This window comes from Mauremys mutica, chromosome 9, assembly GCF_020497125.1.
Source record: "Mauremys mutica isolate MM-2020 ecotype Southern chromosome 9, ASM2049712v1, whole genome shotgun sequence".
NCBI lineage: Eukaryota > Metazoa > Chordata > Testudines > Geoemydidae > Mauremys > Mauremys mutica.
In genome coordinates, this window is record NC_059080.1 from 1,372,910 (window position 1) to 1,378,338 (window position 5,429).

General features: G+C 52.1%; 1 long non-coding RNA gene across 1 annotated transcript; it reads left to right on the forward strand.

Annotated features, from left to right (window-relative positions):
* The first annotated feature begins 690 nt into the window (after nt 1–690).
* LOC123377110 lies at nt 691–4,206 on the forward strand. Its single transcript, XR_006582088.1, has 3 exons — nt 691–849; nt 2,240–2,383; nt 3,800–4,206. It is a non-coding gene; the product is annotated as an uncharacterized LOC123377110 (long non-coding RNA).
* The last annotated feature ends 1,223 nt before the right edge of the window (nt 4,207–5,429 follow it).

A 5,429-nucleotide genomic window follows, 5' to 3' on the forward strand; every position in this document is an offset into this window, starting at 1 on the left:
AAAATCAGTGGTACTTCTAGTGCGCACAGACTGAAGGATCGCCCAAGTACTGGTGTGAATCATCAGGAATGTTGTCTAACGCAGTGAGTTTGTCAGTGTAAAAGCCCAGAATGAGCCCCTACATCTGTACACGTCAGTTCAAAGACTTGTTACCTTCATTCTCCCTGGGTGCGGAAGGTATGAGAGTCACCACCCACCATCTGAGACCTACTCAGTCTAGGGCAGTGGTCCCCAAACTGAGGGGTATGCCCCCCTCGGGGGGGGGGGGGCGGAGGAACGTTCCAGGGAGCGTGGGAGGGCCCAGGCCAACCCCCTGGGAAGGAGCACCACCCAGCCCCACTTTGCCCCCAGCTCTGCTCTGGCCCTGCCCCCAGTTGCAATTCTGGTCCAGCTCCTGGCCCCAGCTGTGGCCCCAGCTGCAGTTCTGGCCCAGCCCCTGGCTGTGGGCCCACTCCCAGCCACAGCTCCCAACTGTGGCTCCTGGTGGGGATGGGAGGACTAGGTAAGGAGGGGGGGAGCGTGACCAAATAAGTCTGGGGACCACTGGTCTAGGGCATTCTTCATAGAAGGGCAGGCTGTGTCTCTCAGCAATGACCTGAAAGCATTGGTTACTTGCACCACTTTTCTCTTTAGAATTTGGAGACAAAAAGACAAATGGATGCTATTTCGGTTATAGATGGGGCTGGTAAGGTTGCCTGACACTTCCCATTAATAGACCTTGTTTTCAGTTGCTTATAACTTTGCCAAACTTTATCTGTTTGGGCAGAAACTTGTGAGAGCACAAGAAGGACCTGCTGTCGGGATGAATCAGAGTTGTGTACTGAAGGAGGCTGTTGCAAAAGTTGGAAGGTGTGTCCTCCCTGTAGTACTGGGGCAGGCTGGTCCAGGCCTGCCCATAACTAATGCATACCGTTTCAATTAAGGGGGAAGAACCACTAAGCCCAGGCTACAATTGATTTCTGGGGACAACAAATGGAAAAAACAGGCGTGGGAGTGAGGTCAGAGGTAAAGAATCAGGGATCCAGAGGGGAACACCAAGCAGAAACCCCCCAAGAGGGGCCACTATTCCCCGGCCCCAGCTCACCTGGCTCCAGCTCTGCCTCTGCCTCCTCCCTTGAAGGCTCCCCCTCCGGGCTTCCCGTCAATCAGCTGTTAGCGCAGGAAGCCTGGGAGGGCTGAGAAGGAAGCAGCAGCTTCCTGCAGGTGAGCTGGGGCGGGGGGCACGAGGAGGGCTCTAGGTGCCGCGTGTCTCCTGGCCAGCCCCCGACTCCGACTCCGGCCGGCCCCCGACTCCGACTCCGGCCGGCCCCCGGCCCCGACTCCGACTCCGGCCGGTCGGGCAGCGTGGCTCCGGGCCGGCCCCTGGCCCTGGGCTAGCCCCTGGTCCCCGACTCTGGCCCGGCCCCTGACTCCGGGCCGGCCAGCGGCTCCGGCCCCCAGCTCTGGGCTGGCCCCCAATTTCGGGCTGGCCAGTGGCTCTGGCCCGGCCCCCAGCCCCGACTCTGGGTGGCGCGGCCCCCATCTCCAGGCAGTGCAGTAAGGGGAGCAGGGAGGGGGTGTTGGATAGAGGGTGGGGGGTGGATTAGGGTCGGGACTCAGGGCGGTCAGAGGGCAGGGAACAGGGGAATTGAATGGGGGCAAGGGTCCTGGGGGGCAGTCAGGAAGGACCAGGGGTTGGATGGGGTGGTGGGAGGCAGTCAGGGGCAGGGGTTCCAGGGGCAGTCAGGAGACAGAGAGAAGGGGTGGTTGGATGGGGCAGGGATCCCAGGGGGCCATCAGGAATAAGAGGAGGGGTTGGATGGGGCGGCAGGGGGCAGTTAGGGGACAGGGAAGGGGCGTGGATGGGGCAGGGGTCCTGGGGGTGGGGTGTCAAGGAACGTGGGGGGTTGGATGGGGCAGGAGTCCCAGGGGGCAGGGGGGGACGACCCCCTCGTGGGGTGAGGAGGAGGGAACTGGTTGTTAATATTTTGGCAGCTCATCACTGGACAAGCCCTTCTAGAGTTGCATAGGAGTATACTATGACTCTGGTGGGTTCTTACATACCCACATCCAAGGCAGAGCTAACAGTGTTAAAATTCCCCACTTTTTGGAGCCATCATCCAAGGATTATGAAGGTTTTACTATTAATAATTGAGGGAAGAAGTAGAAAAGGCCCTGTGATCCCAGCCAGTCTTTAATAGTTTTAAAGTTAGAATTCTATTCCAAAAACAGTATCTAATACTTGTCACTTTTCTGATAGGAATTATCTTGCTTAAGGTGGTACAAGGTTGAAAAACCAGATGACCCCCACCTCCTGCACCATGCGTTGCTCTTGTATAAAATCTGCTAGTAACTCTCCATGGATGAAGAGTTCTGGAGCATGCCAACTTCTGAGAGGGGGAAGGTAACTCCATATACTATATAGCTACCCCAAGGATCTCAAGGTTCTCAACAAACATTGCAATATTGCAAAGCTGAATATGAAATGTTACATATTTCAAGGGACCAATTCTGCCTTCATGTGCACTGTGTAACCTCCTGGCTTAATGGGTTGCAGAAGGTGTAAGTGGGGGGAGAACTTGGCTGCTGACAACTGGAACATCCAAAGTACCATCTTAATATTAGAAACAAGCAACTGCAGAAGCACTGTCAACAGTGATGGCTAGATTCATTCAGATCTTCACTGTATAAAAATAACTGCCTCAGTTGCATCCTTTTGCTTTACACTGGTGAGCTCAATATGGCAATTTAAAAATAATGCCATTAGGGATGGCAGAGCTTGTTTCTGAAGAGCCTGTGTGTCAGAAAAGCAGCAGTCACTTAAAGCAGAGAAAGCCTGTCTGCCCAAGCATTCCTCTGACCTTGAGAAAATCTGTTTGCTCAGTAGGGGAGCCCATCAAATGTGCTAAGCAGCAGAGTGAAGTCATCTTTTTTGCATGTTTCATTCTTTATTTTAACATTATCTTGTAAATTCTGATTGATCAAGCAAAAGTGACAGTCCCCTCCAATCTGTCATATTGACTTTTGTAATTCGCTGGTTAGTGAATTATCAGCATGGAAGGTCATGTGTGCCTTTGATTGCTTCACCTTGTTTGGCAACCAGACTTTTTTGTTTTAGGCCAATGAACAGCTCCCAGCTGAGAGCATCTGCAGGGTGTTCACAATCAGCCGATGCCATAATCATCTAGGCTGGTATCCACCGACGCAGGAGATGATGTTGAGATTTTATAAAACCTTAGGCCAGTGTTTTCCAAGGTTTGAAGCTGGCTTCCTTGAGGAGGCTAAACTAGTTGACACTTCACCTAGAAGTGTGAACTAGTGGCTAGAGTAGGGAACGGGCATCTGGGACTCCTGAGCTCTGTTCTTTGGTCTGGTCTGCTGTGAAACAGAGGACAAGTGGTTTAATCATTCCATGTCTACATCTGTGTAAATTAGAGGTTAAGACACTTGCCTTCCAGACAGGGGCTTAATGGTGAGGTTTAATGAATCAATGTTTGCAAACCGCTTTGGGCTGTTTAGGTGAAATATGATATAAAATGCTAAATATTATTGTTTAGCCTTCCCATGGATTTGATCAAGCCACAGGCAGGTGGCTACATGAGGCGGGGAAGGAACCTTCTGTTCCCAGTATTCTCATGTCCTAAGCAGAGCTCAGTAATGAACTCTTAATACTTGGGAGATACTATCTGCTTTGCTTAGCAAGAGGTGGAAATGCCCCGACATAGGAACAGGGCCTTCTCTGCACTCTGTGGGCACTAAAACTGACTCTCAAAGTACTTATTTAAATATTTTCCTTGCGGATTATTTACCTGTGTTGCAGTGGCGCCCAACAGCCTCCCTAGCCTGGGAGCACATTGTGCTGAATGCTGTACGAACACGTCCCCAGAGCTTACAGCCTAACGCAGAGGAGATGGAACGAATGTATGTTGCATGGGGCAGGGGGAAGATGGAAGCCAAGGTGATGGTGAGGAGATCCTGTGGTTTCTTAGGCCAACAACCTGCCTGATTTGATGGCTCTGATAGTTCTCTGTCCTTTTAACCCTCTGCCAATTTACAGTTACACAATATGACCGCTTTCCCAGAGAGACGAAACTAACCATTTGCTCATGACTCCTGTCCTGCAGCCTTCTGCCAGGTGCCCTCCTCATGGCAGCCGTGGAGCAGAGAGCCACAGCGATAGGGTGCCCGTATTTCCCAAAGAGAAAACAGGGCACCTCCAGCCCTTGCCCGAGCCCCCCCCCCCCGAGACTGTTGCCTGTGGCTAGAACCCTGTGGGGGGCCCTCCAGGAGGCTGCCTGGCCCCTCGCTGGAATCCTGCGGGGGGGGGGGGGAGGGGCTCAGGAGGCTGTCAGCCCCTTGCTGGAACCCTGCTGCTGGGGAGGGGGAGAGGAATAAACATGGGGAAATAAACTAAAACTAAAATAGTAAAACTATTTCTCCATGTTTATTCCCTCCCCCCACTGTTCCTCACAACTTTTTGTCAACTGCTGCAAATGGACCATTTTGATGACCACTACAAAAAGTCTTTTTTCTCTCCTGCTGGTAATAGCTCATCTTAACTGATCACTCTCGTTAGAGTGTGTATGGTAACACCCATTGGTTCATGTGCTGTGTATCTATCTATCTACTGTATTTTCCACTGCATGCATCCGAAGAAGTGAGCTGTAGCCCACGAAAGCTTATGCTGCAATAAATTTGTTAGTCTCTAAGGTGCCACAAGTGCTCCTGTTCTTTTTGTTCTGTCTGTTATTACTTGAAATCACTTAATATACTTTTTATACTTAATAAAATCACTTTTGTTTATTAACGAACCCAGAATAAGTGATTAGGGTTTGGATCCTATTGGGAGCTGGGTGTCTGGGTGCTGGAGATTGAAAACCACTCAGCAGGTTACCTGTTAAGTCTGCAGCTTTGGGGGTGTGGACCAGACCCTGGGTCTGTGTTTTGCAGCAGGCCAGCATGTCTGGCTCAACAAGGCAGGGTTTTAGAGCCCCAAGCTGGCAGGGAAAATGGGCTCAGAGGTAATTCCAGCACGTCATGTGACAGTCCCAAGGGGGTCTCTGTGACCCAACCCGTCACAGATCCATGTAGTCCTTATCCCGAAGAGCTGCTGCTAAGATGTGGGCTTGCTAAATTTGCATTGCTATACAGCTCATGGGCAGTGTTCCCTCTAATTTTTCCCACTCACGTGCGGAATGAATTTTGTTATGTGCACCAACATGGAGGTGATGAATGACACATGACCTTCATATTGGTGCACATAACAAAATTCATGTGGTGGGGGTGGGGCTGGGGCAGGGGGTTGGGCTGCAGGGATGTGAGAGCTCTGGCTGGGGGTGCGGGCTTTGGAGTGGGGCCAGGGATGAGGGTTGGGGTGGGAGGGGTGAGGGGGGCTCCAGCTGCGGATGAGGGGCTCAGGGCTGGGGCAGAGGGTTGGGGTGGGGGGTGAG